Source organism: Balaenoptera physalus (genome assembly GCF_965194825.1).
Source record: "Balaenoptera physalus genome assembly, chromosome: 18".
NCBI lineage: Eukaryota > Metazoa > Chordata > Mammalia > Artiodactyla > Balaenopteridae > Balaenoptera > Balaenoptera physalus.
The window spans coordinates 32351168-32376555 of NC_138899.1; the positions used below are offsets into that span (position 1 = coordinate 32351168).

At 38.5% G+C, this 25388-nt stretch overlaps 1 protein-coding gene across 7 annotated transcripts in view; it reads left to right on the plus strand.

Moving 5' to 3' along the window:
* Positions 1–25388, plus strand: part of KLF12 (KLF transcription factor 12) — a 462496-nt gene that overhangs the window by 398023 nt on the left and 39085 nt on the right. The gene's annotated exons all lie outside the window — the stretch shown is intronic.

The window sequence follows — 25388 nt, forward strand, 5'->3', positions numbered from 1 at the left end:
TCTATTATGGTTTATCAGAGTATATTGAATATAGTTCCCTGTGCTATACAGTAGGACCTTGTTATTTTTCCATTCTGTATGTGATAGTTTGCATCTGCTAATCCCAAACTCCCGATCCTTCCCTCCCCCACTCCCCTCCCCCTTGGAAACCACAAGTCTGTTCTCTATATCTAGGAGTCTGTTTCTGTTACATAGATAAGTTCATTAGTGTCATGTTTTAGATTCCACATATAAGTGACATCATATGGTGTTTGCTTTTCTCTGTCTGACTTACTTCACTTAGTATGATAATCTCTGGGTCCATCCATGTTGCTGCAAATGGCATCATTTCATTCTTTTTTATGACTGAGTAATATTCCATTATACACACACACACACACACACACACACACACACACCCCACATCTTCTTTTTCCACTCATCTGTTGATGGACATTTAGGTTGTTTCCGTGTCTTGCCTATTGTAAATAGTGCTGCGGTGAATATAGGGGTGCATGTATCTTTTTGAATAGTAGTTTTGTCTGGATGTATGTCCAGGAGTGGGATGTCAGCATTCTTTATTTCTGAAACACTAGCCTTCGTTGAAGGTAAACCTCAACCAGCTACATTCAGGAAATAACAAACTCTAATCATGTAGAGGGACACACGCACACATTCACATATATGTGTATATCCATACCTGTATGTATATCGATCTCACCCTGCAGTTTTATTTCTTAATATCCTGGTACAGATTTTGCATGTGTTGAGCGTCCTGTCATCACGCTAGCCTTAAGCAGCACATGCTGCTGTACTTTCCATTCTTGCATTGCTCTTCGGTGCCTACACACCTGCTCCTGCAGCCCTGGGGCGTTATAGCAGTTCTTCCTGTGCTCCCTGCTCCGGTGTAACTCCCATTGCTGCCGCCACCCCTCCCCATACCGGACCAGCTCCCGTGTAGCTGACTCAGGCTCCAGGTGGTCCAGCACAAAGACCCCCGTCACCGGGTCTCCTCTCCTACCACTGATTTGCCAAAAAGGGTTTTATAAAAACTTGTCTTGAGAAGATCCCTACTGGAGGGGGCCCATGCTTATCCTTTTAAATCCTTTTTCACCCATTCTCTCATGGGAAACTCACAGTCAGCCTTTGGGACATTAACATTCGGTATCACTGACCACATTTTGTCAGTGATGAAATTAAGGGTCCAAAATAGAGATTCAGTGATTCGTTCTCTGTAACAAGCCACTGTGGAACAGAGCCGACACATTGAGATCTCAGTCCAAATTTAGCACTGGATCTCCTAACCCAGGCTGCCCAGAGTCAGCTGGAATTCTTATTTGTGGAAGGGGAATTTCAAAGCAGACACACCAGCTCTATTTTATTTCAGTACAAAGATGCCACAGATCTTGGCATTTGGCTTTGTTTGAAGTATGGAAAAATATTTTGTAGAAAGGGGAAAGATGAGCTTCCAGATAAACATGAGAGGTCACTGAAGTTCTTGAAATGGATTTTCAAAACCTTTTTAAAGGTATAGATTAGTTTTCTCTCTGAAATGCTTGACATACCTCCTGCCTCAAGGAACTAGGGAATTATAAGAACTCTCAATGTACTCTATAGTCATCTGATTTTTCTCCTTTTTTTTGGACACCACAACTTCCTAGAAACCACCATCATGGTTTTTCTCATCAACACAATGGGACTTTAAAACTAAGGTGATTATTCTGAAATTATTCGTGGTTCCGAAGCACACTGTTACCAAAACGATTTTTAAGATGTACTTCTTGGATCAACTTTTTCTAAATAGAAATAAATTCACACAAACCTATGCATATAACAACATACATATCTCTTGGTAGTTTTTCAGAAGCCATTTCAAAAGAAGTTTCCATGTAACTCTAATGGAATGAGAAAACATTTCTTCTAGTACTTCTCCCCCGCCACCCCGCTTGATTTCTAAAAATATTCAACTTGTTAAATAATCGTATAGTAAGTCTTTTGGCAAAGCTAAACTCTCGGGTGCTTTCTGGATCTTAGAGGGCTATTTTAAGGAACATAGCATTGATCAGACAACAGAATTTAAGACTCTGCATAAGAAGAGTTGATCCTGCAGGAAGTCAGGATAAACCCCTTCCGCCAACATTCGGCAAGAGGGAGTAGTAGTAACAGCACGTGCAGTACTTAGTTAATTCATAGATGAATATACATCCTCCAAATTTGCTCATATTCTTTTTTTTAATGTCTATCTATCTATCTGTCTATCTTGGCTACGCCGAGTCTTAATTGCGGCATGCAGCGTCTTCTTTGCCACGTGCGAGATCTTCATTGTGGCATGCGGGATCCTTTAGTTGCGGCATGTGGGATCTAGTTCCCTGACCAGGGATCCAACCCAGGCCCCCTGCATTGGGAGCGCAGAGTCTTAACCACCAGGGAAGTCCCCAAATTTGCTCATATTCTAAGCTCAGATTTTGGAAATGGAGTGTAGCCAGAGCTGAAGAAATCAAGGCTGATGTCCTCAACCCATCTGAAATGTAACAGGCTACTTCCTGCCTCCTTCTAGCAACTTTTCTTGTAAGTGGAGAAACTAATGAAAAGATGTGGGATTTTCTTATGTAAGAGAATGAAAGACCAGAGGAGGGTTTGGGACTCAAGGCTAACTTTTTTCTTTATGCTCAGGAGAACATGACTTTACTATGGCTCTCCCAGATTTAAGGCGGCGATGGAAAGAACTGAGAAACAGTCACTCCTTTGAGGAGGGGGCAGCTGAGCCACTTCAGTCCCTCACAGGGAGAGGTGACTATTGTTTCTTCTGGATGAACTGTTTTCTTAAGGGAAAAGCAGGTTGGAATCCTGAGCTCTCATTTGAAAGTATACGCGCTGCCGTTTCATACCCTCAGTGCTAAGAGGGTTGATGTTACTCACATTCTACTGTTTGACCTCTTTAAGGTTGTTTAATCTGCCTAAGCTTTATTTTACTCATCTGTAAAATGGGAGCGATAATGCCATCATCTTAGAGTATTGGAAGAACTAAATAAAATTATACATGTAAAAGAATTAACAAAGCATCTGACAAACGTTAATTTGTTCTATCAGTGTTAGCTATTGTGAGCTATTATGATTTGAATATACAAAAGTTCAGCGAAAGGAAAATTCCTATTTGTGATGCTCTAAGTAGAGACTAAAATCCATATACGCTCTGTCTTTTGAGCTCAGGTTTGACTGGAGTAAAGCTAGCAAGTAATTTCAGAGATTTGGTTCCGTTCTTAAAATTTTGTGCTTTTCCAAGTGAAAAATTGTGCATGTTCCACAGAATACCTTAAATAATCAGGAATCTTCCCTGAGTCTAATGACTGTAGCAAGAATCTGAAATAATAAGCACTATCCTTTGCTTCTGTCACTTTTTTTTTGCTTCTCTTATACCTCTAAATATCCGGCATTTTATTAAATTGACCCTGTTGGCTCTGCTCAAAAGGCACAAAATGAGAGAACCGTCAGCAGGTTGGGCTTGAAACTCACCATGTCAATAGGCTTTCCAGCCACTTTTCAGAGGTCAGTGTGCGTGGCAGCAGGAACAGTGAAGGCTCTCGTCCCTTGGTGGCCTGGGGTAGCTGTGCAGCAGGTGACAGAAGGGGACCGTCACAACCCCACTTGCTGCTGAACCCCCAGAACTCAGAGCTGTGCTCACACATAGTAGGTGCTCAGGAAACGTTTCTGAAATACTGAAGAAGTGACTGATCTCACAATGACATCTTGAGATTTTTTCCAAATCAACTAAACTGTATTTTTTTAAAACTTTAAAACTAAACTTCATATGGAATATTTAGAGAGAGAAGAGTGGTAATTGGTTAGTATAAACTTATTTTCTGTAAATTTAGATTTCTTTTTTTTAAATTGAAGTATCGTTGATTTACAAAGTTGCATTAGTTTCCGGTGTACAACAAAGCGATTCAGTTTTATATGTATATACATATATATTCTTGTTCATATTCTTTTCCATTATAGTTTATTACAAGATACTGAATATAGTTCCCTGTGCTATACAGTAGAACCTTATTGTTTATCTATTTTATATATAGTAGTTTGGATCTGCTAATACCAGACTCCAAATTTATTCCTCTCCTACTTTCCCCTTTGGGCCTATTGGCCATCTGTGTGTCTTTGGAGAAATGTCTGATTTCTTGTTTTAAAGTCAACCACTGAGAACAATGAACTTGTTGAAATTCATCACTGGAGGGACAAAGGTGAGAGTTTTAGTCTTATTCTATGAGCCTTACATACTTGAAATTAAAATAATTCAAAACAGTGACACTGAAGCTCTGCAGGTTCCATGGTACATGGTTTAAGACAACTGTCATGGAGCTAAGAGAGGATGTGGCATTGGCCTTAGGATTATAAGAGGAACTGTGATCCAGGGAATCACAATAGAAGTCTTTGCTGTTACTCCTTGTAAATCTGAAGGCAAGATTCTTATCCCACAAGGAAACCGGAATTTACGGCTTTGAAACGCCAGCTATGTCTGACCAACCCAAAGCTTTTGTGGGTCTTGGGAGCACTGTCGGTGCACCCCACTCCTGTGGGCAGGGACCAACCCTGATAGGCTCTCTCGTGCCTGTGTGGCATCGTGGCTCCATGGCAGAGCACACCTGAGCTTTTGTCGCTCTCCTTCTGTGCTCGACTTAACTGTGCTTTGCTTTTTCTCTCCTCTAAGATGCAGGAAAGTTTCTGTTCCATGGAAACATTGTCAGGATGAACTGGAACTTTAAAACTGAATAAAACATTTTTTAGAGGAAGTTAAACTGCTCCAAGGAAAGATGCTTTAGGAATGGAAGGAGTTATTATAAACTTTTTAAAAAATGGGTATGTCAAAATGCTCTTAGCACTTTGAGGAGAACGTGTCCCATTTTACTCCTTATGTTTTTGCCTTTGCTCCTGGAATTTTTAGGCCTGTCTTCTGGATGCGTAGATCACGTTGGGGGGCGGGGTGGGGGGAGGGCTTTTCATACATGAGTTGCACTGTCTGTCAGTGCAAGACTGCTCTGTTGTTTCTCCTGATTTTCCTCAAAGTCTCCCCGACGCTGGTAGACTGACACTTAGATATATGCCAGAGCACAAAATGCTTTCACCTCGGGACACGTAGAGGGTGTATCAAGAATGCTTCCCCTGATTCCTGCTTCTTGAGATAAAAGAACATATGGCAAAGAAAATCTTAACTAGTTGCTCTGAAATAATAAATTAAGAATTGAACTCATTTAAGCAAACTAAAGGATGCATGACATGGCTAGTTCTAAATCATCTTCCATGATGAGGCTTAAGCAGGTTTACCCTGCAGCACTCAACTGTGATTCACTCTCTCCTCCTGTAACTATTTCTGGGAACGCTTCCTGGTACTTGGAGAGCATGCAAACAGGTCACAGGCTCTAGCTCACACGATCCACAAAATTGAATAATTCTACAAGGGCTGTGCCCTTGCAGCCCAGCAGATCAGCTCTGAAAAAATAGCTGAGTGCATATTCCTGTGCACCTTACCGATTTTTAATTATCACACCTCACAAGGTGATATGTTTCTGCTACAGGGAAAAATTATTATTCGGATTTGAAAACTAGACAGCTCACTTAAAAAATACAATTATCCAAGAATGTGCTAACCCCAGGTAAATTTACAAATGTTTTGATCATTGTCAAAGAGAGTGTAATATGTTTTCTGATTATTTATCGTTATCTCTATGTAAATGTGAGAATGATTCAGAAATTATTATTAGTCCGCAGTGGTGCAAAGGTCTCTTGAGAATATCAGATAACAATAATGAAAAGAGGCATAAGTGGTGTGTTCATTTCCCCAACCTCTGCCCCTGAGCACTTTGAACTTTCTTAGAGACTTAAAACTTCTTACTTTTTTTATTGACTTTATGCCTTCACTTCTACATCCTATATGGGCTATGTGACGTACATTTTGTTACTTTTAATTGAGATATAATTGACATATATTAGGTGTTGGTTTGATACATTTACATATTGCAGTATGATTACCACCTTAACACTGACACCGCCATCACATTCCATAACTATCTTTTCTCTTTTTGCGTGAGAACAATTCAGATCTAGTCTCTTAGCAACTTCGAAGTTTCTAATACAGTATCGTTGACTGTACTGACCTGTGTTTTTCTAACTGAAGTTTGTTTGCGCACTTTTGTAATTGTCTTTGAGGTTAACAACAATACTTAATACATTCCCAGCCCAAAATTAGGGGACAGAGTGAGGTAAGATTTATTGAGGCTACCCCAGTAGCGAAGGCTAACCAAGTAGTAGGCACTGTCTTAAATGCCTTACATGTATGAATTTATTTACTCCTTATAACAACCCTGTAAGTCTGCTTATTTGTCCCATTTTATAGAAAAGAAACTGAGGCATTGAGGCCTTGTCCACAGCTGTACAGTTAGATGAATGAGGCTGGGTGATCTGTCTCCATACGGCCCCAAACACTTAACCACAGACCTTCTCCCATAAGGGATGGCCAACAGACCAGAGTTTACAAATGATATAATCATAAGTGAAAGCTTCATGAAATCATCTTGGCTGTGTTTATCATGGTCTTTTCAGCTATGCAGCCCTTTAAGGGTAATCTTAAACCCTGGTTAACTCCCTCAGCACTCGTAGATTCTGTTTTAATCACTCCATAGCTGCTTACATTTGGTCTTTTGTTGTTGTTTTTTCATAAACATAATGCACATTGACTTACCCATATTTTAAGTTCTAAAGATCAGAGGCAATGTCTTTTATTATTTGTCTATTTTCCACAAGAAAAGACATGGAAAAACAAGGATAGAGTGAGCACTGAAAAATGCATACTGAATGAGGTAGATTTAAGAAAGTTAAATAATTTGGTTTTTATTAAGCTATTTTTTACATCTGCCAAAATGTGTAATCTTCAGATAATTTGGTATCATTGGTTTTCAGTCACATATTAATGCCAACAGGCATTTGGCCAATTTGGTCATCTTCTGAGAGACTCACAGAAATTTCTCCAAAGAAGATGCTTAATACGTTCTCACTGATAATATACATATTCTTTAACTAACTTCTTGCTGAAAAAAAAAAAACCCAGGTTCCAGATAAAGCTAAATGAGACAGTTGCAGATATTTCCACAAATGCCTAATATTCATGCACAGAATTAGGAAAAGTCAAAGCCTTGCTATTCTACATTAAAGTATATTTTTATTACCCAATAAACAAGGAAAATTAAGCTGGTAATTAGTATGAACTTTGTATCTGATTCACAGATGTCTTCTGATAACTCATATTTAATCCTGCAATGTCATTGCCAGTAATACATTGAATACTTATTAGGTTTATAGGCACATCGTCTTTTTGAAGGGTCTCAGAAGTTGCCCTCAGGTAATCTAGATAGGAGTCAAAAGAAAAAATACATTGCGTTGTTTGGAAAACAGGATAAGAAATCTTAGAAACCAGTGAAACATAATCCTTTTTGTTAGAACATGAATTTAATCTTAGAAGTTAGTATGTAATGAAGAGAACTAAAAAATCAAACAGATAATGTTTCATCTCGTGCTCTAAAATTTTTTTAAGAAATGAAAGCTAGAAACTCTAAATGTCATATGCTGGAGTATAGCTATTAATATGTAATTTTCCCCTGGGAAGCCCTTCTGTTTTAGTCAGTCACTCTCTTCATAATAAGCATCAACACTTTATTTTTCTGCTTTACTTTCTCTTTGAATGAACCCAAACTTGCACCAATGATGTCAAACATGTTTGAACAGTGGATCACAACATACCAGTTAATCCTGCTTGGCAACAACCCATCTGCTAACCAGCCCCTATATTGTTCTTCGGAAGCCGTAACACACATCACGTGGAGATTTGCACCTTCCCTGTAACATAAGCACCACTAACACTTAGTAATATATGAAGTTTCTGCTTGACAATGTGATCTTTAACATACAGGCACTTATATCACCTGGTACTATGTAAACCTGTGGAAACTATGAGATAATGAGAGAAATCTTAAAATGGTGAATTTTCTAGTGTTTGAATCGTTTTACTGACTCTTGAAGTCAGACAGTCTTAAAGTATTATAGTTTATATTGGCAGCTGGAAGAATCAAATATTTATTATATTAATAATTAACTCTCTGAGTTAGGAGGAATAGATTGTAATTCACAGAAACTCCAGGCTTTCTGGAGACATTATCCTTAATTAATATCTCTAGATTATGAAACAGTTCTCACACTACACATCCATTTTCCCTATAAATGAGTTGCATTATGTAGGTTTTGATGGCTGAAAGTAGGTCCTTGAATGGAGGATCCAGGGGACGTGTTAAGGTCAACTAAGGAATTTCAGTTAGTAGGGCTTAAGTAGACTAGCAGGCTAGCAGACTTGTCTTGATGCATGCATGCATCATGTTCAGGATAGCTTTGGGAAGAGAGGGGGTGATTTTTAAGTAGCACCACTGGTGGTTATTAAGGTGGGAGTAGAACTTCACGGGGGAGGGACCCAAAAAACTCAGTGCATACAGACCAAAGACAAGTAATTTGTCTTAGCATTCAAAATCTTTACCAAGACTGCCTACCCATCCTTACCTCTTACTATGCGTCCCTACCTCACCCTTAGTCTCAGTTTTCCCATCTGTTAAATGGGGATAGTAGTGTTCATCTCATAGGGTTGTTCTGAAAATTAAACAGATAATCCATACATAGTACAGGGCTTGGCATCATTTATTAAGTGCTCAATAAATATCAGCCAGCATTCTTCTTCTTCTTCCACTCCTCCAGAAGTAAACTCTGAATTTCTAGTAGACTGCTCTACCCACGTTTGACCAAATACCCCTCATTCCTTGTTATCCCTGGGCCAATGCTCAGGTGATTCATCCTGTCTGGAGTGTGACCCTCTCCACTTCACCCTACGCCTCCCTTCTCGAATTCCCACTCAAAGTCAGGGTCCTGCTCAAATCTCACTTTTCCCAGGATGACGTCCTAACCACCACAGACCCCAGGGGTAGCTCCCATCTCTGAATTCCTCTAATGGCCACGAACGAACAGTCTTTGGAACACCAATTTGTTGTCCCTTATATTGTCGGGTGTCTTTTAAATTATATGTATAGATATATGCCTTGTCATACCACTTACTAAGCAGCATGTGCCTTAAAGTAGAGATTGTGGGGTCTGATGCTCTTGGGCCCCCAAATCGCTGAGTAGGAGGTCTTGCAGAGTGGCCTGGTGGAATAAGTAATCAGCTTTGGAGCCAGACAGCGCCTGGTTGGGATTCCTGGCCTGCCACTTCCTTGCCATGTGATCTTGGGCAGTTTACCTTTCCTGAGCCTTAATTTTCTCTTCTGTAAAGTGCAGATACCCTATAGAATTTTTTGAAAATTCGTAGTAATATGTATCAAGCACCTAGCACAGTTCTGGCACAAGTAAATGCTTAATGATGTTGTTATTATACAGAATATATATCAGTAGATACTTCTTAACTGATCAATAGAGAATAGCAAATACCCACCCTTCTCCCCACCCCCAAAAGAGGAAAAGACATATATGTTTGAAATTTCAAAGAATATTTTGCCATTTCTAAGGAAAATAACAAAACAAGTGGATTAAGCTTCTTTATCTTAAATATCCCAAAGTATTAAACCTGTGTGAACATATAACCACGCATTCCTTCAATAATTAATGCCACGATTTGTATGGCACTGTTCTAGGCACTTCAGATGAAAAAGTGATTAAGAAAAATCTAAAAGATACAACAAAGTAGTGAATATAACAAAAAAGAAACAGACTCACACATATAGAGAACACAGTAGTGGTGACCAGTGGGGAGAGGGAAGGGGGGAGGGGCAAGATGGGGGCAGGGGAGTAAGAGGTACAACTATTAGGTATAAAATAAGCTACAAGGATATATTGTAGAACACAGGGAATGTAGCCAATATTTTATAACTATAAATGGAGTATAACCTTTAAAAATTGGGAATCACTATACTGTACACCTGTGACTTACATAATATTGTACAGCAGCTATACATCAATTTTTTAAGTCTTTAATTAAAAAAAAGAGAAAAAGTCCCCAACCACATCTCTGCTGAGAGAGATGGATGATGGACAGATAAATATACTATATAACGTTAGGAGTGATAAGCGACACAAAGGAAAATAAAGCAATAGAGGATGTGGGGAAAGGGGGTGGGAGGGGACATGTATGTCCTCTCTGAAGAAGTGACATTTGATTAGAGCCGTGAATTCAGTGAGGCCAGAAGCCATATGGTGAGAAATAGTTCTAGGCAGAGGAATAGCAAGAGTGAAGGCCCTGAGTTGAAATGAGTTTGACACATTCCAAGAACAGTTAGAAGGCCACTGTGGCTGGAGTAGAGTGAGCTGGAGAAGGAATGATAAGGTCTGAGAGTTCCTAGGGGGCCTTGTGGGTGATAATAAAGACTTCGGGCTTTGTTTTCAGTGAAATGGGAAACCGCTGGCGTTTTGATAGGACACTGTTTCTTTATTAAGAAGACTATGAGAGAACATTTCACAGCCATTAGGATGGCTGTTATTTAAAAAAAAAAAATCAGGTGTTAGTGAGGATGTTGAGAAATTGGAATCCTTGTGTATTGTTGATGGGAATGTAAAATGATGCAGCCGCTGTGGAAAACAGTCTGGCAGTTCCTCAGAAGTTAAACAGAGAGTTACCCTATGACCCAGCAACTCCATTTCTGGGTATATACCACCCAACAAATTGAAGACAGGGATACATGTACACTGGTGTTCACAGCAGCAATATTCACAATAGCCGAAAGATGGAAACAACCCAAATGCCCATCAGTGGATGAAAGGATATACAAACCGTGGTAACTACATGCAGTGGAATATTATTTGGCCTTAAAAAGTGATGAAATGCTGTTACATGCTACAAAGTAAATGAATCTTGAAAACACTATGCTAAGTAAAATAAGCCAGACACAAAAAGACAAATATTGTATGATTCCACTTATATGAGATACCTAGTTTAGGCAAATTCATAGAGACAGAAAGTACAGTAGAAGTTACCAGGGACTGAGGGGCCAGGAGGATGGGTTACTGTTATATACTGGGAGCAGAGTTTCTATTTAGGGTATTGAAAAAGTTCTGGAAATGGATAGCGGTGATGGTTGTACAACAGTGTGAATGTACTTAATGCCGCTGAATTGCACACTTAAAAATAAAGAGTAAATTTTATGCTACATATATTTACCGTAATTAAAAACAAACAAAAAAGACTATGGGGGGAAAGGGTGTGGAAGCAGAAATTCCAGTTAGATGCTGTGGCAGTAAGCCAGATAAGAAATACATGGCTGTGGAGATGGTGAGAAGTAATCAAATTCAGGATGCATGTTGAAAGTAGAGCCAGTAGGACCTTGCTGACAGGTTGTAAATGGAAGAGGATAATCACAAAAGACTCGTAGTTTTGTTCTAAGCCACCAGGAGAACAGTGGTCAATTCCTGAGATAGAGAACACTGGGGAAAGAGCAAGTTTGGGGGAAAATATCACGTATTCACCTTTCAACATGTTAAATTAGATGTCTAATTGACCCATGAGTGGAAGTTCAAGATGTATGAGTCTGGAGCTCAGGGAAGAGAGCCTGCAGAAATAAAAATGGATGGGTGACATGCAAAAAGATGGTCTATACAGCACACTCTGTGAAGCATGGGGGTGAATGTGATCACCCAAGGAGTTGAAAGAGAAGTGGTCAGAGGCCTGAGCTCAGGGACCCTCCGGCATTCAGAGGCACATACATGTGAGATGCTTTTCACTAATATTAGCAAGTTTCTGTTAAGCACCTCCTCTACCAGGCACTGTTGTAGGTGACTGGGACAGCACTGCCTAAAATAAGGCAGCCCCGCCCCCACTAATATTATCTATTGCTCTTGGGCGAGTTACGTAACTTGACTGAACTCCAGATTCCTCATCTGTAAAATGGGCTTAATCATTGAGGTTCACACAAAGCGAAACAACAGTAACTTGAAACATTTCCTGATTTATCCACCTGTTTATACAAGGTGTTTTATTTTCATAACTCTAATTCATCTTATAACCCTGCAAGGTAGGTATAAAGTTTAGGGAAGCTGATAAATTTTTCTAAGACACAGCTAAAAATTCATTTTCATTGGCAAGATTCTTACCCGGGTAGTTCTGAACTCACATCTTTCAGTCCATCCAATATTTCAAGCCATTCTAATGTGTAAAATACTCAGCAGGCTGCCTGAGGCGATAGTAAGTGCTTCAAAATATGTTTCTTTCGTCCCTTCTTTGTCCTCCCCTCCACTTAAGAGAGTCTCTTTGAAGTCCTGAAAAACAAACTCCTATAATTAAAACCAATCAGAAAAGCAATCACTTTGGCCATCAATATGTAAACTGCCAACTATAAACTTAGTAATATCCCTAAACGAATTTAGTGAATGTTAATTGACTGAATAAACAAAAACTGTGCATTTGTAGTCTAATTTTCTCTACAAAGTACCTGGCCTTTAGAATTTACAGATTGGACAGCACTTAATGAAATTCTATTACTATTAAATTAATTTTATGAGCTTTCTTTTATAAACTACATTCAAGATATCCCTGAAAATACTACCTTAACTTAGTTTATACTACCCTTTTAAATTATTGCTTGTCTGGCAAATGAAAAGAAAGTGCCACTCTGCTGTCTTTTTTTTTATGATCCTTATTTATTTATGTTTTTGGCCACGCTGCTTGGCTTGTGGGATCTTAGTTCCCCGAACAGGGATCGAACCCGGGCCCTTGGCAATGAAAGTGTGGAGCCCTAACCACCACCAGGGAATTCCCTCTGCTGTTTTTTAAACATAAATCTATTGTTTATACGTAGATTAATTTTAATCATTAGTGCCTCCTATCTTGCCACTCTTCCTGGGGACTCTAGGATGGTTCAGGACATTATTATTATCCTGGTCACCCAGGCTAAGCTGCTGGGGTCATTCCTCCCTCTCCCTTATCTGCCATCATCCAGTCAGTTACCAAGAACTGACAGATCTGCTTCTGAAATGTCTTGGAATTGGTCCCCTCTGATTCAGATTTAAAGACAGTACTTTGGTTCGGCTTAGAATCCACTGCTTAGATGATGGCAGTAAATAGCTCTCTAACTGATAAAGGCTGATTCACTAATGAACCTTATTTTTATAAGCCAGAATTTTCCTCCTAAAACTAAAAAAAAAAAAAAAAAAAAAAAAAAATCCTGACACTTCCAGGACCTACAAAATACGGTATTATAAGGGAACACTCAAAGCCCATGGTATCTGGCTCTGGTCATCCTGTTCTTGTCTCTTCTGCTTTTTCTTTACCACTCACATATTCTTTTAAGACCCACAAGTCTGTGTCCTACATTAAGCTTGCCCTGATCTTCTCAGAATTAGACACTTTCTCCCTTTACTCCCATAGCGCTTTATTATTCCTCTCTTTATCACATATCATTTCTATGGCTTTTATAATTATGATTCATGTACATAAGTTGGAGCAATTTTTTATTATCTTAACAGCTGGCACCAATTTCCTGCAGGAAAACCTCCTTTGTTGTAGAAAATGTGCTTTTAGGAATGCTTGGAGGTAGACTGACAGCTGAACCCCACTCCTACTTCCCGGCCAAGGACTTGGATGTAACCTTAGGCCCAGGGTTTTTAGTAGGGGAAATCTGCCCCGCGTGTGCCAAGGGAAGGAGTTTGTTGTTTTTCTCTTGAATAAAGATGAGATGGGGGTAGAAAAAACCAGAGAAGAGATGAAGGAGAGAGAGAGTGCCAGCCAGATGTACACTTGCCTGAGGCTGGAGGGGACCAGTGAGCAGCGCAAAAGTAGCCAGAAGCATTTTATAAATACAGGAACACTAGGAAGAGAAAAACAAAGCTCCAGGAGTGCCTCAACATCGACAGTAAAAAGGGCTACTGAACTCAGATGAGCGTTTGTGGTTGTTCTTGATGTGAAGATTGAAGAAGGTGCTGATTTTTACATCCGGATTAATGATAGACGCCAAGATAGCCCTGAGAATATAAACCTCCCAGAAATTTACATACATCTTTTGGGAGTGAGGGTTGGACTTCCACATGTCATATAATTGGTAAATATTTGAGTCTTTTGTCACCTGTCTGAGTCAGATAAATATCCAAATCCTACACCTCACCAGATTATAAACTCTCTCAGGATACTTTTGTGTGCCCACTTGCTTTCCTATGGTGAACCCACAGAAAATATTTGTTGTTTTATTTGATTGAATAAGTAGTGTTAAGATGAAAAATACCTATACACCTGACTGCTATTTATTTAAGCTCTCATCTTATGGATTTTCTCAGCAGGAAAAAGCCAAGTAAAAAAATACCAACAGTGCAAATGATATTTAATCATCAATGAATATGGTGCATGAGACTTAGTATTGTCATCTTGATATATTATAGGTTTTCCATCTTACTCTAGGACTGATGTGATGTAGGAGGAAGTGTAAACTGGAGGTCTTAAGTCTATCATTTCCTAGGCATTTAACCATTCTGAGCATCTATTTTCTCTGCTGTTTCTCAGCTCTTAGACTGCCAATAACAACATCTACCCTGCCAAGCTTTCTGTAATTTTTGTGATGATCTTCTAAGTTTATGTATGGTGATATAAAAGTCATTCTTATGCCATCTGCAGTATTTGATAGTACACAGTAAGTTTACTATAAACAGCACAGTACACATTGAGAGGCTACCAATCATATCTAATAATACTCTGGTCCTGAGAGCTGTGGACAGCGTTTTACCAATAATGGAGAAGAGTGAAGTTAGGAAAGTAAGTGATATTTACATGATGCTTGAAAGCTTGCAAAGTTTTTATCTAACCCTTCTTAAGTGAAGAAAGATGGGCCAGGGCTGTACTCTTGGTGGATAGTCTGGCTCCAAGATTTTAGTGATATATGAAGTTCTAGGTGAGAAGTTCTAGGCAAATAGCATAGAAATGGCAGAAACATCAGCTCCATAGAAGCAGGCTAAGAGCAAAACTGAGGTTGGAAAGAAAGTGTAAGTATCAGCAAATAGGAACTTAGTAGGAATGGCTCTTGGTGTAAACATGGTTTCATGGAACCCAAGGTAAAGAAGGAGCTCAAGGACTGCCCTGGTGGTGCAGTGGTTGAGAGTCTGCCTGCCAATGCAGGGAACACGGGTTCGAGCCCTGGTCTGGGAAGATCCCACATGCCGCGGAGCAACTGGGCCCGTGAGCCACAATTACTGAGCCTGCGCGTCTGGAGCCTGTGCTCCGCAACAAGAGAGGCCAAGATAGTGAGAGGCCCGCGCACCGCGATGAAGAGTGGCCCCCGCTTGCCACAACTAGAGAAAGCCCTTGCACAAAAACGAAGACCCAACACAGCCATAAAAATAAATAAAATTTTAAAAAAAGGAGCTCAAAACGCTTCTCAACCTCTTCTATGAGACCGTCATTCCCCTGATACCAAAACCAGATAAAGACGAAAGAAAACTACACAATATCCCTTATGAATATAGGCTCAAGAGACCTTAACAAAATACAAGCAAACTGAATCTAGCCACATATACGGAAGATTATATACCATGACCAAGAAGGATTTAACCCAGGAATGAGGCTGGTTTGACACATGAAAATCAGTATAATACATTATATTAATAGACTTAAACACAAGACCACATGATTATCTCAATTGATGCAGAAAAGGCATTTGATGAAATTCAACATCTTTTCATGATAAAAACACTCAGCAAACTAGGCATAGAAGGGAATTTCTTTAATCTTATAAAGAACATCTATGAAAAACCCATATCTAACATCCTTAATGGGTGACTGAATAGTTTTTCTAAGATCAAGAGCAAGACAAGGATGTTTATACTCACCAATTTCATTCAACATTCTAGCCAGGGCAATTAAGAAAAAGAAATAAATCCAGATTGGAACAGAAGTAGTAAAATTATCTCTATTTGCAGTTGACATGATCTTGTATATAGAAAACACAAATGAATCCCTTCAAAAACTGTTAGAACTAATAAACGAGTTCAGCATGGTTGCTGGGCATAAGATCAATATACAAAAATCAACTGTATTTCTATCCACTAACAATGAACTATCTGAAAATAAAATTCAGAAAATAACTCCAACACAACATTGTAAATCAACTATACTTCAATGAAAAAGAAAATTCCATTTACAATAACATGAAAAAAAAGAAAAATGCCTTGGAATAAATGTAGCCAAAGCAGTATAAGATTGGAACACTAAAAACTATAAAGCATTATTTTTAAAACAATTAACTCTTAAAAGACATTCCATGTTCATAGCTTGAAAGACTTATTGCTGTGTAAAATGGTAGCATTCCACAAAATGGGAAATAAATCAATGTAATTTCTATCTGAATTCCAACTGCATTTTCTTTTGAGGAAATTGACAAACTGATCCTAAAATTCATATGGAAGTAATCTTGAAAAAACAATCTTGAAAAAAAGAATAAATTTGAAGGACTAACACCTTGCAATTTCAAAATTTACCTCAATACTATAAAGTCAAGACAGTGTGGTACTAGGCCAGGTATGCACATATCGATCAATGGAATAGAAATGAGAGTCTAGAAATAAACCCTTACATTTATGGTCAATTGCTTTCTTCACAAAGTTGCCAAGACAATTCAATGAAGAAAGAATCTTTTTCACAAACAATGTTGGAATAACTGTGTATCCGCATGTAAAAGAATGATATTAGACTCCTTCCTTTTTTTTTATACCATACACAAACTCAAAATAGATCATAGATCTAAATGGAAGAGCTAAATCTGTAAGGATCTTAGGAGAAAGCTATAGGAGTAAATCTTTGAGCCTGAGGTTAGCTAAAGCCTTAGATATAACAGTAAACACACATACAACTAAATAAATATTAAATTGGACCTAACCAAAATTTTAAACTTTTGTGCTTTAAGGATACAAGAAAGTGAAGACAACCCATGGATTGGGAGAAAATATTGGCAAATTTTATATCTGATAAGGGACTTGTATCCAGAATATATAGAAATTTTATAACTCAACAATAAAAGGACAACACAATTTATAAATAGGCAAAGTATTTGAATAGACATTTCTCCAAAGAAGATATACAAATGGCCTATGAGCATATGAAAAGATTCCCAACTTCATTAGTCATTAGGGAAATTGCAAATCAAAACCACAATGAGATACCACCTTACATGCACTAAGATGGCTAAAATCAAAAAGACAGACATAATGTGTTGGTGAGGATAAAAAGAAATTACAAGTTTCTCACAGTGCTGGTGAAGTTATAAAATGGTGTAGCCACTTTGAAGAACAGTTTGAAAATTCCTCAGATATTAAATATAGAGTTATCATATCATCTAGTAATTCCACTCCTAGGTATATGCCTGAGAGAATTTAAAATATATGTCCACACAAAAACTTGTACAGATATTCATAGCAGCATTATTCTTAATAATCAAAAAGTGGAATCAACCCAAATGTCCATCAACTAATGAATAAAATGTGATGTATCTGTTTAATGGAATATTATTCATCCATTAAAAAGAATGAAGTATTAATCATTTCATGATGTACATAAATCATTATTCTGTACACCTTAAACTTACACAGTGCTGCATGTCAATTATATTTAAATAAAACTGGAAGAAAACAAAGGAATGAAGTATTGATGCATGCTACAACATGGATAAACCTTAAGGACTTTATGCTTAAGTCAATGAAGCCAGACCCAAAAAGCCACATTTTTTTTTTTTAATTTATTTATTTACTTATTTTTGGCTGTGTTGGGTCTTCGTTTCTGTGCGAGGGCTCTCTCCTGTTGCGGCAAGTGGGGGCCACCCTTCATTGCGGTGCGCAGGCCTCTCACCATCGTGGCCTCCCCTGTTGTGGAGCACAGGCTCCAGACGCGCAGGCTCAGCAATCGTGGCTCACGGGCCCAGTTGCTCCGCGGCACGTGGGATCCTCCCACACCAGGGCTCGAACCCGTGTGCCCTGCATTGGCAGGCAGACTCCCAACCACTGCGCCACCAGGGAAGCCCCACATATTTTATGATTCTACTTCTATTAAATATCCAGACTAGCCAAATTCATAAAGACAGAAAGTTGGATTAGTAGTTGCCAGGAGCTGGGAGGAGGGGGTGTGTGGAATGACAGTTAAAGAGTATGGAGTTTCCTTTTGGCGTGATGAAAATATTTTGTGGATATAATGAATGCTACTGAATCGTACACTTTATAGGGTGATTTTACAGTGTGTGAATTATATCTTAATAAAGTTGTAATTAACCAAAAAAAGGAAGAAGGAGCCCAAGGCTAAGAAGTGTTGGCAGTATATTGGACATTGAGTCAGGTCTGCATTACTCTAGGTTAATCTTCCTGACAGCTCCACATTTGAAATATGGGAATCTGAAAATCCAAAAGATTAAATGTCTAAGATACCATAACTAATAAATTATAATAAGCTATAATTCATACATAGATTTCAGATTACAGTCTATGCTTTTCTCTAGGGACCACAACAAAAAATAGGATTCTTGTTTTCTTTTTTTTCTTAAAAATAATAATATGAACTTATCGATCACAAAACTTTAATTTAGAAGTCTGCATATTAAAATGCAGATTCAAATTTCACATGTTTTTCTCCATTTTTAAGATCAGCATGTTCTGTTTTTTTTGTTTTGTTTTCTTTTCCTTGTGTACCACGAGTACTTGACCTAGTTCAGAAAGAACTTTATGAGACATACATTTAAGAATGACTTTATAAAATTAAAACTATATTCTTTTGGGTTGGGAGTTGTATAAGTAAAGTGGAGAATAAACACACCAGATCCTAGGCTATTGTGGCTGAGTTTCCTGGTAGCCAAAGCAAAAAAGTAAATAGGGTGGGGATTTTACTTCTAACTATCTGATGAAAAATATATATATACATCAGTGTTACCAAGCACATTTTCTTCCATACCAAATAAAAATTATAACATAGCTCTTTCTCTCTTTCTCCAACGTCATTGGAGAGTGAAAGAGTCCTAGCTTGAGGGGTCGGGAAACAGTGTCTGGTTCCACCTCTGCTACTGTTTAGCTGTATGGGCTTGGCATAGGTTAGTTTAATTAATTTTCTGAACCTTGGTTTCCTCATCTTCTAAATGTCTTTCAAATATGAATTTGGGTCACATTAATATACCTTCTAACTTTTCCAACATTAATTTGGCAAAGTATTCAAAGATTAAGTTGAGTTTTCAAGACGGAAATAAAAAACAGGTAAAATATTCCCTCCGTTACATGGGAAGATTTTTGGTTTTCTCCAAAATTCAAATACAGCCACATTTTATGGTAGGAGAAATGTCTATTTGTGGTGCCAGACAGCCCTTTTGGTCAACAAAAACTCAAGTGGGACATTACTAATGAGTTCTACTTGGCCTTGTTATTTTTTTTCTTTTTTAAATTTTAGATGTTTTTCCAAAAATTCAAGTGAATGGTAACCAAATTATTTCAGATGATAGTCACATTTAGGTAAGAATGGCTAATGATATTTTTTTTTGAGTTTTTGAATTTTATTTATTGTTTTATACAGCAGATTCTTATTAGTTACACATTTAATACATATTAGTGTATATATGTCAATCCCAGTCTCCCAATTCATCCCACCACACATCCCCTCCACCACTTTCCCCCCTTGTTGTCCATACGTTTGTTCTCTACATCTTTGTCTCTATTTCTGCCCTGCAAACTGGTTCATCTGTACCATTTTTCTAGGTTCCATATATATATATGCATTAATATATGATATTTCTTTTTCTCTTTCTGACTTACTTCACTTAGCATGACACTCTCTAGGTCCATCCACGTCTCTACAAATGACCCAATTTCGTTCCTTTTTATGGCCGAGTAATATTCCATTGTATAGATATATACCATATCTTCTTTATCCATTCGTCTGTCGATGGGCATTTAGGTTGCCTCCATGACCCGGCTATAGTAAATAGTGCTTCAGTGAACATTGGGGTGCATGTGTCTTTTTGAATTATGGTTTTCTCTGGGTATATGCCCAGTGTAGGATTGCTGGGTCATATAGTAATTCTATTTTTAGTTTTTAAGGAACCTCCATGATGTTCTCCATAGTGGCTGTATCAGCTTACATTCCCACCAACAATGCAAGAGGGTTCCCTTTTCTCCACACCCTCTCCAGCACTTATTGTTTGTAGATTTTCTGATGATGCCCATTCTAACTGGTGTGAGGTGATACCTCACTGTAGTTTTGATTTGCATTTCTCTAATAATTAGTGATGTTGAGCAGCTTTTCATGTGCTTCTTAGCCATCTGTATGTCTTCTTTGGAGAAATGTCTATTTAGGTCTTCTGCCCATTTTTGGATTGGGGTGTTTGTTTTTTTAATATTGAGCTGCATGAGCTGTTTATATATTTTGGAGATTAATCCTTTGTCCATTGATTCGTTTGCAAATATTTTCTCCCATTCTGAGGGTTGTCTTTTCGTCTTGTTTGTAGTTTCCTTTGCTTTGCAAAAGCTTTGAAGTTTCATTAGGTCCCATTTGTTTATTTTTGTTTTTATTTCTGTTACCCTAGGAGATGGATCAAAAAAGATCTTGCCATGGTTTATGTCAAAGAGAATTCTTCCTATGTTTTCCTCGAAGAGTTTTATAGTGTTCGGTCTTCCATGTAGGTCTCTATTCCATTTTGAGTTTATTTTTGTGTATGTGTTAGGGAGTGTTCTAATTTCATTCTTTTACATGTAGCTGTCCAGTTTTCCCAGCACCACTTATTGAGGAGACTGTCTTTTCTCCATTGTATATCCTTGCCTCCTTTGTCATAGATTAGTTGACCATAGGTCTGTGGGTTTATCTCTGGGCTTTCTATCTTGTTCCATTGATCTATATTTCTGTTGTTGTGCCAGTACCATATTGTCTTGATTACTGTAGCTTTGTAGTATATTCTGAAGTCAGGGAGTCTGATTCCTCCAGTTCCATTTTTTTCCCTCAAGACTACTTTGGCTATTCAGGGTCTTGTGTCTCCATACAAATTTTAAGATTTTTTGTTCTAGTTCTGTAAAAAATGCCATTGATAATTTGATAGGGATTGCACTGAATCTTTAGATTGCTTTGGGTAGTATAGTCATTTTCACAATGTTGATTCTTCCAATCCAAGAACATGGTATATCTCTCCATCTGTTTATATCATCTTTAATTTCTTTCATTAATGTCTTATAGTTTTCTGCATACAGGTCTTTTGTCTTCCTAGGTAGGTTTATTTCTAGGTATTTTATTCTTTTTGTTGCAGTGGTAAATGGGAGTGTTTCCTTAATTTCTCTTTCAGATTTTTCATCATTAGTGTATAGAAATGCAAGAGATTTCTGTGCATTAATTTTGTATCCTGCAACTTTACCAAATTCATTGATTAGCTCTAGTAGTTTTCTGGTGGCATCTTTAGGATTCTCTATGTATAGTAACATGTCATCGGCAAACAGTGACAGTTTTTCTTCTTCTTTTCCAATTTGTATTCCTTTTATTTCTTTTTCTTCTCTGATTGCTGTGGCTAGGACTTCCAAAACTATGTTGAATAATAGTGGTGAGAGTGGACATCCTTGTCTTGTTCCTGATCTTAGAGGAAATGCTTTCAGTTTTTCACCATTGAGAATGATGTTTGCTGTGGGTTTGTCATATATGGCCTTTATTATGTTGAGGTAGGTTCCCTCTATGCCCACTTTCTGGAGGGATTTGTCATAAATGGGTGTTGAATTTTGTCAAAAGCTTTTTCTGCATCTATTGAGATGATCATGTGGTTTTTATTCTTCAATTTGTTAATATGGTGTATCACATTGATTGATTTGCGTATATTGAAGAGTCCTTGCATCCCTGGGATAAATCCCACTTGATCATGGTGTATGATCCTTTTAATGTGTTGTTGGATTCTGTTTGCTACTATTTTGCTGAGGATGGAATGTCCTATATATATCAATTAAATCTATCTGGTCTATTGTGTCATTTAAAGCTTCTGTTTCCTTATTTATTTTCATTTTGGATGATCTGTCCATTGGTGTAAGTGAAGTGTTAAAGTCCCCCACTATTATTGTGTTACTGTCGATTTCCTCTTTTATAGCTGTTAGCAGTTGCCTTATGTATTGAGGTGCTCCTATGTTGGGTGCATATATATTTATAATTGTTATATCTTCTTCTTGGATTGATCCCTGGATCATTATGTAGTGTCCTTCCTTGTCTCTTGTAACATTCTTTATTTTAAAGTCTATTTTATCTGATATGAGTATAGCTACTGCAGCTTTCTTTTGATTTCCATTTGCATGGAATATCTTTTTCCATCCCCTCACTTTCAGTCTGTATGTGTCCCTAGGTCTAAAGTGGGTCTCTTGTAGACAGCATATATATGGGTCCTGTTTTTGTATCCATTCAGCCAGTCTATGTCTTTTGGTTGGGGCATTTAATCCATTCACGTTTAAGGTAATTATCGATAGGTATGTTCCTATGACCATTTTCTTAATTGTTTTGGGTTTGTTTTTGTAGGTCCTTTTCTTCTCTTGTGTTTCCCACTTGGAGAAGTTCCTTTAGCATTTGTTGTAGAGCTGGTTTGGTGGTGCTGAATTCTCTTAGCTTTTGCTTGTCTGTAAAGCTTTTGATTTCTCCATCAAATCTAAATGAGATCCTTGCCGGGTAGAGTAATGTTGGTTGTAGGTTCTTCCCTTTCATCACTTTAAGTATATCATGCCACTCCCTTCTGGCTTGCAGAGTTTCTGCTGAGAAATCAGCTGTTAACCTTATGGGAGTTCCCTTGTATGTTATTTGTCGTTTTTCCCTTGCTGCTTTCAATAATTTTTCTTTGTCTTTAATTTTTGCCACTTTGATTACTATGTGTCTCGGCGTGTTTCTCCTTGGGTTTATTCTGTATGGGACTCTCTGTGCTTCCTGGACTTGGGTGGCTATTTCCTTTCCCATGTTAGGGAAGTTTTCGACTATAATCTCTTCAAATATTTTCTCTGGTCCTTTCTCTCTCTCTTCTCCTTCTGGGACCCCTATAATGCGAATGTTGTTGCGTTTAATGTTGTCCCAGAGGTCTCTTAGGCTGTCTTCATTTCTTTTCATTCTTTTTTCTTTATTCTGTTCCGCAGCAGTGAATTCCACCATTCTGTCTTCCAGGTCACTTATCCGTTCTTCTGCCTCAGTTATTCTGCTGTTGATTCCTTCTAGTGTATTTTTCATTTCAGTTATTGTATTGTTCATCTCTGTTTGTTTGTTCTTTAATTCTTCTAGGTGTTTGTTCTTTAATTCCTCTAGGTCTTTGTTAAACATTTCTTGCATCTTCTCGATCTTTGCCTCCATTCTTTTTCTGAGGTCCTGGATCATCTTCACTATCATTATTCTGAATTCTTTTTCTGGAAAGTTTCCTATCTCCACTTCATTTAGTTGTTTTTCTGGGGTTTTATCTTGTTCCTTCATCTGGTAGATAGCCCTCTGCCTTTTCATCTTGTCTATCTTACTGTGATTGTGGTTTTTGTTCCACAGGCTGCAGGATTGTAGTTCTTCTTGCTTCTGCTGTCTGCCCTCTGGTGGATGAGGCTATCTAAGAGGCTTGTGCAAGCTTCCTGATGAGAGGGACTGGTGGTGGGTAGAGCTGGCTGTTGCTCTGGTGGGCAGAGCTCAGTAAAACTTTAATCCACTTGTCTGCTGATGGGTGGGGCTGTGTCCCCTCCCTGCTGGTTGTTTGGCCTGAGGCAACCGAACACTGGAGCCTACCTGGATTCTTTCGTGGGGCTGATGGCGGACTCTGGGAGGGCTCATGCCAAGGAATACTTCCCACAACTTCTGCTACCCGTGTCCTTGTCCTCATGGTGAGCCACAGCCACCCCCTGCCTCTGCAGGAGACCCTCCAACACTAGCAGGTAGGTCTGGTTCAGTCTCCATTGGGGTCACTGCTCCTTCCCCTGGGTCCTGATGCCACACTACTTTGTGTGTGCCCTCCAAGAGTGGAGTCTCTGTTTCCCCCAGTCCTGTCAAAGTTCTGCAGTCAAATCCCGCTAGTCTTCAAAGTCTGATTCTCTGGGAATTCCTTCTCCCGTTGCCGGACCCCCAGGTTGGGAAGCCTGACGTGGGGCTCAGAACCTTCACTCCAGTGGGTGGACTTCTGTGGCATAAGTGTTCTCCAGTTTGTGAGTCACCCACCCAGCAGTTATGGGATTTGATTTTATTGTGATTGCGCCCCTCTTTCTCACTGTGGCTTCTCCTTTGTCTTTGGATGTGAGCTATCTTTTTTGGTGAGTTCCAGTGTCTTCCTGTCGATGATTGTTCAGCAGTTAGTTGTGATTCCGGTGCTCTCACAAGAGGGAGTGAGCACACATCCTTCTACTCTGCCATCTTGAACCAATCTGGCCTTGTTATTTATATATACCTGTATGAGCAATTAAAAACTGTTTCAATAATTTATGTAAGTACCAGATAGTTAACTGATATAATTTCAGTGCTCTTTAATAAAACAAATCTCTAGTGGAACATGACCTGGTTAATGACAAGCGTAAAATAGATGGAGGCTGTGTGGATGGTCATGTAAAAAGTTTATTTATGGTTCCCTTACAATATCTCATTAGAACTGTATATTTGGAACAATTTGTATATGTTTTAATATTTAAGACACAGAGTCTTATTATATACTGTCCTTGCCTAGGGTATATCCAAACAACTACCTTAAGACTGAATCTGCCTTATAAGAAGATCCTTCTGATATGGAAAAATTAACCTGTTTATATCAAATTCTGCCCTAGAGCAGTGTTATGGTGAGACTCCAGTGTGTGCCCTTGGGAACGTCCTCATGGGGTGGACTGTGTTTCCCAAGTTCCTTTCTCTCTTCCTTTCCCGTCACCCTTTCCAGCACCTACTGATATGCCGGCTTCTAGAGAGGCATGCATGTGACCACATCTTCATTCTTAAGGAGTTTAAAGTTTATCTTTAATGAAATAAGGAGAACTTATTTTTCTAACTTAGCATAATTCTAGAGGGTCTCAAAATCAGAGGGGTTGAAGGGCCACACCAATAAGATAAATGCATAGTGCTGTCCTTATAAGGCAACAGGGAGTTGTAGGACTCGTGCCAGCCTGGGGAGGACAGCACCTGCCTTAAAGGCATTCTGATTAATTAATCCTGTTCAGACCTAGAAAGTATTTTTTTTAGGTTTAAATGATCCATCAAGCTATATCTCCTGGCATGAAACATAATTTAAACCCCAATGTTTCCTGAAAAAATTCTGTGGAAACGTTCTTCTGAATATTTCAGTAAGTTAATATGTCTTCTGTTCCATGTCCAGTGTAAGTCAGAAATCCACACTTGTGGGAATTCCCTGGCATCCAATGGTTAGGACTCTGTGCTTTCACTGCTGTGG